Below are 13,331 nucleotides of genomic sequence, written 5' to 3' on the forward strand. Positions count from 1 at the left end.
AAACTTCATATCTTCCATTTCTCTTTACCTATTTTTCTTTGAAATTCTGTGACGTGTGAAGAAGCTGAGGTCTATAGAGTTTGAGGCCACTTTGTAATTGTGTTGTTGGATGGAAAAACAGTCTCATATAGTTGTTAGAAGTGGTTAAACTCCTTGATTTATAAGTTAGGTAAAATTCTCCATCGGTTGGTTTCTTCGGTTGAATCTAGAAACAAAATCCTACACATTTAGGTCTAAAGTGGACAAAATCATATTGAGATGAATCAAGGAGAGAGACATATTGTCTTAATGTTACAGGATTGGGATTAGAAATCAAAATCATGTGTGCTTTAGTCTTTTGTGTTGAATTGCTTGATGTAGTTTTCTTGCTAAGTTCTTGAGTTGGTCTGATTTTTTTTTTTTTTTACATAGTATTGCTCATCAAAGCCATTAACATAGTATTTGAAGTTTTGGAACTCATTGTTGAAAGGTTGAACTAGGCACAACAAGTAGGATATCGTTGATGAAGATTGACGTTTATGTACAACGTAGAGACCGGTTCAACCTTAGACTTTGAGTTGTTTCACTCTTTAGTTTGATGGTACTTAGAGAATTGCTTTCTATAGTCGAACTAAACCATTGGTTTCATGCCCTGAACAATGCACATTGAGATCTTATAAGCATTATGTGTTAATTTATTCATCAGTACAGATCACTTGAGCTAGATTCTTCTATTTGTACTATAATTTTCTGCCTGTTGCTGCTGTTTGTTCACATTCTTGAGTTTCAACAGAAGTTTCAATCAACAAAATGCCTAGGTGGGCTTCAACTCACATGCCATCTCTCTTTTTTATCGCCTCTTGCAATGTAAAGACAAACAAATTTAGCATTGGAAATCAAGCCATGTAGGACCTTTTTTTAAAAAAATATACATATAGCTTTCTGTTCCCCTTAATTTCCTCAAAGAATAATAGTTTTTTTACATTTCCTTTTGCGTAAAAAATGCTCCCAAACTTGTAAAAAAAATGTATTTTTTAAACTTTTGAAAATTCATAGTTAATTTTTATACAAAAATTGTTAATAGTTTCCATCCGAAACAACCAACCATAAGGATATTTTTGGATTTTTTAAAAAAGTTCAAATGTAATTTTGATATTTATGAAACTTTAGGGACATCTTTTTTTTTTCCCAAACTATAAAGTTTATGAACATTTTTTTATAATTTAGCCTAAATTTAATTCAAAATGCTGTGATGGGATTGCTCGTAAGAACATATTGTATATATTTACCACTATTTACCAATTTAAAAAATGATTAAAAATGATTAGATTTGTGCAATATTAAATTACCAACACCATTGTGGTTGTCATTTGGATGATTTGTTTAGAATTTTGTTATTTATTTATTATAATATCAAAAGCTTACCAAAATTTTTGCTGGGCAATAGCAATTTGGACTTGGAAACTCTTGAGACTGAGAGATTTGTTTGGGCCAAATTGGGCCTATTTCTAGCCTGTTTTAGGTCCATTTCCAATTAGGAAGTGAAGCCCAATGAAAATTTGTTAGGAATGGAAAAATGAGGAGGAAAACTTAGGGCATCTTTAATTAAAAAAGAGAGTGAGAATTAGGAATGAAGTCTTGATGGAGAATATTTTGGAGTTCTATCAACTAATATCCATAATTAATAATCATTTATACATAATTTTGTTTTAAATTTGTTGATATATAACTTTCGCAACATAAACACATTTAAATGCATGGTTAATATTGAATTAACACTTGTATATTCCTGTAACAAGAGGTCCTAGGTTCAAATCTCTACCTATAAATAAATATGTTAGTCTCAATTTGATATTTGTGGGTCTTATGTGACAAATTTGAGAATCATTCTTATTATATGGTTTAAAACATCATTATAATATATTTCTAACTTTGGTGGGTTCGGAACTTTTATTTTTTATTTTCTTTTTGTTTCAATTATTGTATTTGTTTATGCTTTTGTTGGGTTTTATCTATTTAATATTTTTTGTACAATGTTAGTGACAATGAATTAATTGTTTATCTAATTCCAAATTAATCAAATTTCTAATTTTTTTTCCTCATCCTCAAAGGAAAAAAAATTACAACAAAAATATAGAAATTCAAACCTATTCAATTTGTTTAATAAAAACTATATATTTTTATTTGATTTAGTTAAAGAACATATCATATATTGGCCGAAAGTTCACTTTTAACTATGTGAACTATATTCTCTATTTGTTTACATTTTTAAAAATAAACTTTATTTTATAAAAATGTAAATATTCTAAATTTTAGTAAGGGAAGAAAGTAGAGTAATATAATTAATGGAAATTTCTATGAAAAATATTTATTTTTAAATGTCTAGAAAAGCTTGTCTAGACCCAATATGTTTTGGAAATTGTAAAGTTTATTGGTTCAAATATCTTAGTCTTCGTTCTTGTTATACTAAAAAAGAAAGACTAAACTAAAATTACAATACTGTTATTATTATCGGTTTTTATATTGGGTGGGATGAATGAATCAACATTTTGACGTTGAAGTCGAGTACAGTAAAATTCTAATGCATTGAACTATGATTAATGGGGAGTTTAACATATAATTGAAAGGAATGAATTGAAAAACTAGATTAAAAGTTTAATTTTGGTAATAATAAAATTGAGGTTAAAAATCATTTTTAGTTCTAATCTTCCATCAAAACAATTCAACCAATCTACTTTGACTTGGTCACAGTTTAGTAATTATATTTTGATTTTTTTTGTAACAATTTAGTTTTTAAAATTTTATTTTATAACAATTTAGTTATTGAACTTTATTAAGTAACAATTTTAGTCATTATACTTCAAACTTATTTTTATCAGTTTAGTTTCTATCGAAGAAACTAGTTAGAAATAGAGACGGATACTTTTAAAAAATACTTAGTTTAAATCATAAAATAACAAAATTGACATCTAATTTTAATAATTTTTTTTACAATATTAGAGTCTAAAATTATTATAAAATTAAAAATACACCCTGATAAAAGCATACTAAAGTTTAAACGCTAAATTCTTACGGAATTGAATTAAATCGTTACACACAAGATTGAGTAATTTGTTTTTTAATACTTTAATATTAAGATTGTCATTGTTTGGGATGAGGTTAATTTGAGAAGCAATAAGAATAAGAGAGAAAGATGAAGAAGGAAGAACAGTGGTTGGTGGGGCGGGTGACAGTAGAGGCAGTGGCCGGGGCAGCCCGCATGTGGCGGTGGGGGCAGGCGGAGCAGGGCGGGCAGTTGCATGGCGTCTCAACAACGACAACTGTCAGAAATGCATGCGTCCGCCATAGCCAATAACACACAGCTTCTCTTCATTATTTGTGCCCATAATCTTTGACTTTTGACTACACCATCATCATCCATCATCTTTCTCTGCCCATAATCAATTGTCATTTTCTATTTGGCCTTTTTTTTGCATCTCCCTCTAATATTCCCTTTTATGTATACATGTACACACACCAATGTTCTCTAATTACATGACTTCATTGCGTTTGTTTACGATCATGGATTCTTTTACATATACGTATGAAAAAGATACGTTGTTTTAGTCAAATTTCATTCAAGTCAGGACATACCCTATAACATTCTCCTGTATATCTCAACTTCACTTTATAGATAATTTTCACATAAGAAACGGACGGATTATAGATGAATCTCCTTGGAATATTAATTAAATAAAAATAGTTTCACATATTTATATTTATTCTAAATTTTAGAGAATTACTGCTATGGGGTTATTTGAAACTTATATTTTGTAGATATGGCAAAACTCAAAATCTGGATTTTTAATTATTATTTCTATATGATCAGTTGGCGGAAGTAAGTGACGGAGAGGTGGATTTGTGGCTGAAGAGTACAAATGGTGTGGAGGAAAGTATTGGTTGATGAAAGAGAGACTCGAGGGGGTGATCTTATAAAGTATATATATTAACAACTCAGTCAAATAATGTATCATTGTTAAGTTTATCAAACTATATATATTGTCAATTTCATGTGTATCAGTATTATTATAAAGAGCAATGTATCATTGGCAAGTTTATCAACATATATAAGTAAAATAATTTTCAGCAATACAAATGAGTGAAAATGATCGACAAATTCTTCAGCAGTTTATCAATCGAGTACATGATCAATCAACTGTATCAAGTTTATTAACAATACAAACGAGTACATGATTGACAGTAATATATCAAATACATCATTATCAAGTGTAAATATATCTATATAGTGTATATTGGCAAGTTAACGAATTTGCATGGATACACAAAACGTGTGAAACAAGATAAACGACACTTTGCACTCCTTAGAGTCTTCATGCCTTAAATATACTTTCTCCGCTTAAACCACGTATCAATTGGAGAGGAAATAACATTGCATGAACACAAAACTTAATATCATCTTAAAAATCATCAATTGTCTCAAAAGGTATTTAGTATTGTTATTGGAGAAGGTAAATAATTTAATATCATATCATCTAACAAACACGTATTAACTATTATTTATCCCACCAACTTTTACCAAAAAGCTCTAGATCGAGCATACAAGTCCACTAACTTGTTCGAATCATCAACACACACATCAAATACATAACATATATTATTTCTCAAGAGTTCCCACTTCTTTGTTTTTGACTCGAATATAACTATAAAATGTATAAATAATAGCTGTAGCTAGTAGGGGGTATAATTAAAATCATCCCTATAGTTGATGAAAGGTATCTTGGTTTTTTTGTTTTAAATCTGTCACACACACACACAAGAGAACATTAAAGTAAATCTAGACAAATTATTTAGGGTATCTTTAAAAGGAGAGAAGGTAAGGGGTACATACACACAACTAACTACACACATGATCATGACAAAAGAGGAACAAAAACTACAAGTCTTCTCACTCTCACATCACATCATCCATGTTTCTAGAGAAATGGAAAACTGTATATATTCCCATTTCAATCTTTGGTCCCTCTCATTTTTGTTGAACCCTATTCAGAAAAAGAGATGAACAATAATGGAGAGAAGAAGCCCTAACCACAGAATATGGAAAGTTTTAGGACCACAAATAGAATGATTCTTAATAAAGAAAGAAAAAAGAGGACAATAATATTAACAATAATAATATATAATTGATATTATATACATATATATATATATGGCCATTGTCGTCATCATGATCGTGATATTGATTCCAGTGGGTGGGGGATCCTTTGGGTTTCCTCTAAACCCAACCCCAAAAGCCAAATTTATTTGTTTATTTGTTTATTGATATATTGATTTATTAATTGTGTGTGTGTGTGTGGGGATATATTGTATTGCCTCCCCCTCCCCACCCCCACGTTGTGGAGTGGCATGGCCTGTAGGGTGTAGCCGAAAGTGCATGCGGGCAGAGTTATCAAAATGCACCCAAATCTCATATATATATATTGCCAACTCTGCCTCCATTTAGGGTTACCAAAAAAGATGCCACTTTTCCCCCATTTCCCCCTTTGTCTCTTTTTCTCGTTTTAAAGTTGTTATATGTAATAATCTTTCCATCTGACCATAATTCAATAAATAAATAAATATATATACATACACATTTTTGTTACCATTTTAAATATTGATAGTTTCATCTTAGAGTCCAACTTATTTGTATGAATTAGATAATATATGAAGTTTAATCTCAAAATGTGAAGAATATTTGGATAGTTGTTGTTCATGATCTAGCTATCTAATAAAAAATATGTGGTCCCTTTGATTTTTTTAACACCGGATCTTGAGCAATAAACAAATTGAGATGAAATCAAGAAATGCAACAGTACCGGTATAGTTGTCTCAATTATTAAGTTGACACAATTGTAGCAATGTATGTATCATCATACCTTGTTGATGTAGAGGAATGCATTATTCATTCATAACGATGAAAGAGACCTAAGATGTATATAGCTAGACAGCAAAGTGATGGGCTCATAGACAAAACAAACGGTATCTTTACGATCTTAGCAACTTTGCCTAGGGCTTCTGTAGCTCAATTACACCACTTGTAGACTTTGAAGCCAATTGCCATCCTTTTCTTTTAAAACAATAGCTTCCTACTTGGAAAGAAGTGTGCATTAATTCGTGCTTTAAAGTGGACATGAAAAAAAATAATTAAATTTTACTTCCAAGTGCAACCACTAGACAATATATCCTCTCATAATTAATGAAGAAGGAAAGCTTTTCTCAAAATTTTGAAGAGTTATTTCGTTCCTCTCGAGCCAAATGCACGGTAGGATAAAGCAACCATGAGATAGCAAACATGCTCTTACCACAACTTAATTAATTTCTTATTTAAAGTAGACATATGGTTTTCTTTTTTCTAATATAACAATTAATCATCCATTCCCTAATAACTTAATTTTCTAAGTTGAGAATTCAAACATATTAACCTAAACATTTAAGATGAGGTAAAAAGAACTAAAAATTGTAAAATAATAGGGGATTAAATTGTGTATATATATATATATATATAAAAGTAAAGTAATTAAAACCATGTACACACTAGAAGGACTTATAGATGCTCTTTGTCCATTTGTCCTTTTTACATAGCTTAGGCTTCAATTATTAATATTGCCAATTCAAAGTGGGTATAATCTTTTTTCCCCCCTAAAAAAGAAAAGTGTGCTTTTAATTAATTTTATTTGGGAAGTTGGGTGTTGGGGAAGAATAATCATGATATGTGTCTATACGCAAGCATTCTCTCATTTCCCACTATCCCAAAAGGGAAACCCTACTATGAAAAGTTGCCTTACAATTTCCCCTTTTGGAAAACAAAAATATATATATCTCTTCTTAATTTCTCCAAATTCTCTTTAATTAAAACCATACAAATATTTCCCCATTTTCACATCAGAAAAAAACATAGCCAAATGCCATTATATCATGAGAATGAAGTGAAAAATTAGGTTACGGGTAAGTTTGAAAGTAATTTCATACTTGACTAATCTCATTGATTCTACTAGATATAAACCAAACTTACTTACGTAGACCATCCTACTCCAATTTACATGTATCTTAGAAAAATATGTACAATACTCAACAAGAAAAAATTAATATTAATCAAAGAGATCAAAAGAGAACATAAACGGTTTAAATATTATCTTAAATCAATAGATGAATTCAAATATATATATATTAAAGCAATAAAGGGCATCTGCAAAGAATGAAGCTCGCAGTCGCATGCATTTGGTGCAAAAAAAGATTATAAAGAAAAGGAAAATAGTCAACGATTCTTAACAATGTTAGCTTTAGGAGGTGATTGGATTAATAAATTGTAAAGCATATATACTTTAGCGCCGTTGCGTGGCCTTCTCCTTCTGTTCATTTCTCATTGGTTCATTCATTGCATCTTCCCCTTTTCTCTTTAATTTAATTTAGTTTAATTAAAGCTAATTGCTTTTTTTTATAAAAAAAACTTCTTAATTAATACCACACTTAACCTTTAATCCCCACATTTTAATCTCAATTATCTCATCTCATATCGGTGGGCATCAAATGTTATCTTCATCTTAACTTTACCACCCCACATTATTATTCATTCTTAATTTTATTCTCTAATTCTCAATTCTGCTTCCCCCCAATAATCTAATTAATATTATATATTCACTCTTTTTTCTGTCTACTCTATGTACTCACCATACAAAATCCATAGTTTTAATTGATTCTTTACCCACATCCTCGCATGTCGTAGAATGTTATTATTGTCATACTTAAACCTAACTAAAAAGTAAGTGTTAGGATAATTCGTTCCCTTCCTTGTCGAAGTGCTCTAAGTAATGAGATAGAAGAAAATTAAAGTACTCTAAGTTTTGATTAGGAATTTTTTCTCTCTTTCGTCTATTATTGATTAGTAGAGAATTTTCATATCTTATCTATTGTTTTCGTTTCCGTACCACATAAATTTGAAACAAAGAATCTACATGTATCCAACGAACGTTAAGGATTAAAATATTAAATAAGATTCATAATCTTTTGCTTTCCACACCAATTATAACTTGTTTTTGTGAAGTACTTTTAAGATTTTTTTTTTTCAAAATAATTGTTGATATATCAACCAATTTACTATATTTTGCCTTTCATAATTGTTATGATACTAAGTTATGTCTCAGAGAAGTTAATAATTATGTATGTATGTCTCCTAGAATATGTGTATTTTCGAACTTTGGTCATATTTTTTTCTTTATGATATACAATTAATTACTTACAATAATGTGTCATCAAACCTCCCACTTACATTTTAGTTAACAAACTTTAATTAAAAGAATCAATCACATTATAAGTTAATTACTTTTCCCAAACACTTTACATTGTTCCATCCAAAATTGCAATGTTACCCCTAAGAATAACCATTGTTAACCATAATTTTGATACCAAATGTACATAACTTTGATATCTTTGAATCTTTTGAATGTTTGCATTATTTCTAGATTTGAAATATAACGAGGGTGTTATAGATAAAGATATTGTAATCACAATAGCATCTCAAGGATGAAAAAATCACGATTTTTCAACGTTTTGAAATATTATTGTTTTGTATCTCTTGAATCATATGCAACATAACGAGTTATTTGATCTCATTATTTACATTCGATGACCCTGTATACTATGTAGGGTTTTGACTTGTTTTTTAAATAACAACAAAATTTCAATAATGTATTAACCCTATTTATTTTTGCTTGTTCTGAGAGTAACGTTTAATATTATTGAAGTTATGAAATTACAAATCCACTCTTTAATAATACACTCAGCCAATCTGCATCACACCCTATAACCTTAAATCTACCTTTCGTTAAAATTTATACATACAATTAATAATTTTGGCAATCGATGGGCAAAATAGACATAGCAGAATGAGAGAAATAAAATTGGTATTGGTTTCTATATTTTTATCAATTTTTTCTATTGATATAAGTTTCTGTTCGAAGTTTTCTTAAAAATTTACTGAATTATAAAACATATATATTATTATACAAAAAATGAAAAGACGTTTTTGAACTTTTTTTTTTTTTTTTTTGGATTAAAACTAATAAAAGCGTAGGCTAAGTTTTTCATGGTCAATTGATCATCATCGGTAGAAAATAGCAACACTACTAGCTCTTTATATATACCATAAATGCAATCCTTGTGGAGAATAATATAGGACCAATCATGGATGAAATAAGAATCTCAATAGGTCTCCTACCTTAATGTATTAAAAGATGAAGGTAAGAGACATTAAGGTCTCCTAAAAACAGTGCGAGCAATTAGCGAGTAAGTCACTAAGTCATGTGGATACATAAGATCAATATTGAAAGAAGTCGATTCCAACATCTCTCGAGTCTTTAATTTCAAATTGAAAGAAGTCAAAACGGTCGAAAATAATTTAAAATTTTTGCAGCACAATGTATCCAAACTTTATCGTGTAGCAATTTAGTGTTTGTGTAACAATTTAGTCTTTTTATATATACTATGACAGTAACTGTTAAGATTTAATGAAATTTCTTACCTATAAATAGATGAATAATCTAATTAGAGATCAAATATAATATGTTTATATTAACTATAAAATCTTAATCCTTAAGTAATAGCAAGTACTTGTTCAAACTTTAAAGGTAAGAAAATTAAATGGTTATTTTTAATAAGATACAAAAGGAAGAGATTTGGATGGATAAACGTACTTAGATATCTCAATCAAGTTGACATATCTTTAGTGTTTTCACTAACTCCCATATTTAAAAATCGAGAGAGATATCGATCATTTATTGTCCCAAAAACTATACCCAAAAATCAAATTAGATAAATAATTAAGGAAATACTAGAGGCCAGTCATCCCATTAATTACAATAAAAGGTATTTAGAGAACTAAAATAAGGAAGAAATTAATTGGTTAACCTAGACTAAACTGTAAGACAATTATTTAAGGTATATAAATAGTAACAAATCTCAAAAATAAACCAGTCTTATTCGGTAATTATTTAAATTTTTTGTTTTTGTTATTGTTTTTTTAATTATTTATATAAAAAACATACATATTTAATTATTTTTTAAGCTTTCCTTTTCATTTTTAATTTTCCTTCCTAATTCTAAAAACAACTTTAAAAAAAATAGTTACCAAATCAATGTGTTTTCTAAAAATCCATTTTAATAAACCAAAAGACAAGTGAGTTACTCTGAACATGTCCTTAATAGTGATGATGTTGCAAATATATTTCTCTCAATTGGAAAGACTTTTCACTAGTTGTTTCCGTTATATATAATGAACTAGCGCTGATCTTTATCTTTTAAATGTATGACGGGACGTGATGTGAGGATGCTAGGAAATGCCAATCTAGTCGAGATATGTCTCCATGCATCTTCTAACTCATCGTATCGTTGTGAATAATTTTAAAAGAAAAAAAATATCGAAATTATCTAGTTCATAATTTGACACATTAATTTATTTTATAAACTTCACGTCGTTAAAATGATGGCATGAAGACCTAAGAATGAATAAAAGTAATACAGAAACAATAATTGTCCCAAGCAGCCACTAGATTTTTTTTTCGAAACTAATAAATTAAATTGTACAAAAGTTCGTATAATAATGTTCCAATATTGAATCACCACCACACTCTATATTATGAAAAAGCAAAAGCAAAAAACACATATTGGGATCAGGAAGCATGGGAGAGATTAGATGCACTGTTGGGATTCAAATTTATATTTACAAGAAGAATGCATTGGTAATAGTAATCAAATAAATGGGACAGTATAGGGATAACAATAATAATAATAATAATAATAATAATAATAATAATAATCTTTATATATAAAATATAAAATTATAGATTAATTGTTTTTCATATTATTTCTCCATACTTTATCTCTGTGAATTGGCAATAAAAAATTAGGAAAAAAAAAGAGACCCAATAAAAGATAAAAACATTTATTCCATACATTGTGCAAACCTTCCCCTTTTCTTATTATATATATTTAATGTTTTTCCCTCTCCTTTTTGAATTCTATATAAACCCCACAGTACTTCCCCCTCTTCACACAACAACACTCTCCCACAACTCTCAATTTGTTCCAATTTAGTGGAACAGCTTTTGGGTTTTGTGGCCATTCCCTTTCAAAACAAAAACAAAATATATTAGGGTGTTTCTCTCTTTAATTTTCTTTGTGAGAAGGTCATTGTTTTTAGGTCATTTTTATCAGAAGGCAGAAGTTTTGTTTCTGTAATTGATTTTTAATGTATTGAAAATTAGAGTAAGGGGAAGGGGGAGGTGACAGAAGAGAGTGAGCACATAAGGTAACTTTCTTGCATGTTAGGGTTCATGCTTGAAGCTTTATGTGCTTACTCTCTATCTGTCACCCACCAAAATCTCTCTCTCTCTCTCTCTCTCTCTCTCTCTCTCTCTCTCTCTCTCTCTTTTATTTAATTCATTGTTACCTACTCTCTCTCTCTTAGATTTCTTGTTTTTTTCTTAAATGGGTCATCTAAAGTTTTGATCTTTTGTTATTCATGAGATCTAATAATTTTAATTATTGAATTTTACAGATTTTGCCCTAGCTAGCTAGCTAGGCTTGTGGATTTCTTTTGGGATGGGACAAGCACTCTCACAGGTCTAAAGATCCAATCTCTTTTTATTTAGTATTATTATTATGGAAGAAATCCAAATCAAAGGATTTTTGTCCATTTCATCAATCAGAAACATCTGGGGTTTGTTAATGTAAATTTAACCTAACTGATGTAACATGCAACTGAGTTTGAGTATTTTTTTTTTAAAATAATGAATGGGTATTTAAATATTTTCTTCTTTATTGTGTTTTGTTCTTTGATTTTATCTTTTCCTTTTTCTCTTTAACTAAGTAATTTGGTTCTTATTTGTATGCTAATTAGTTGGATGTAACTAAAGTGCTTTAATTTCCCTTTCTTCAATATGTGCTCATTTTAAGTATAATTTAATGGAGAAAGTGTACAATTACTTGTACTGTTAAATAGTCACGAATGGTTTAAATCTCTGTTGGGGTTTTGAAGATGATTCTGGGAAAGAAACAGCACCAATTTATGATTTTGATTATCTATAACTAATTGTATATTCGATAAATGAGTTTGTTTTTTTAAATTCTGCTTGAATTCTCCCAAATTTTCCACATGGGAACTTGGTTTTGAAAGTGTAAAAACATAAAAACTTAATGAAGGAAAGTAGTGTTCAAAAACCAATTGTTTATCAAACCCGACTTTAATTCTTCAAGTTCAATATCCCTCCCAGAATGAAGTTTATATATATACTGTCTGTTATTGCAGTTTCAATTTGCTTTGATCTAAGACATACACAAACTCAATAAATGAATGTTTAATAGCTACTTAGTTTTTCTCTTCTTATTGGGGTGATAAGTTTATCGTGGTTGTAAATAAAGTCTTTAATTTAGTTAAATTTGGTATTTATCTTCTTCAAGAAGCATATATTTTTGCTTCAAATCATTTTCACTTTAGTATATATTAACATTGTATTATTGATCTAATTTTTCAAATGAAGTAATAATATTTTTAAATTAGGGTTTTCTTTAAGTGGGTTTTCTGTGTAAGAGGTAATTGTTAGATTCAAGTACTACTGTTAATTTATTTAAACTATATAATATAATTAAGAAAAGAAAAGTCCTACTCCTTTAATAATTATGCTCTTCACATGTGATGTAATTGTATGATTTATTATTAGAATATGTTTCAAACTTAGCTTCTTCTTGAGTTAAAGGATGTACGGTTTCTGAAAAAAAAATGTTAAGTTCTGATATATACAAATGTTTTAAAAAAGTAATATCAAAAGTTAGAACTTTAATTGGTCTCAAAAACTTTAAAGTTATGAAGAGACTTGAATGAAGCCATTGTGTTGAAAGGCATTCATATGTTTCATAGAGGAAGTTGCTAGAAAGATACCAAAAGGAAAGAAAAATCAAGAACTTCTAGAGAAAACTTGTTTGGCAGAAGGCATGGGTGATGCAAATAAATCTAAGCGGACAACATTTTGTTTTTAAATTTCAAGGACTTAACCAATCAACTACAAATGATTGGGTTTCATTCATATTAATTTGAATATTTACTATACCGACATGTTGAAAAATTGACTTTGACTGATCAATGCTCACTTCTATTTGTGGGTTATTGGACTTATCAATCCAAGGCTTTTAAGGATTATAACCCAACCACCATCTTTCTCAATCTTGCTTCATTCATGTAACAGCCTTTGTGTTGTTTCTCTTGTTAGAGGGCTTCTGGTTTTGAGCTCATCTGCCCCTTTTGTAATGACTTTTCATCTGTA

This window comes from Cucumis sativus, chromosome 4, assembly GCF_000004075.3.
Source record: "Cucumis sativus cultivar 9930 chromosome 4, Cucumber_9930_V3, whole genome shotgun sequence".
NCBI classification, from domain to species: domain Eukaryota; kingdom Viridiplantae; phylum Streptophyta; class Magnoliopsida; order Cucurbitales; family Cucurbitaceae; genus Cucumis; species Cucumis sativus.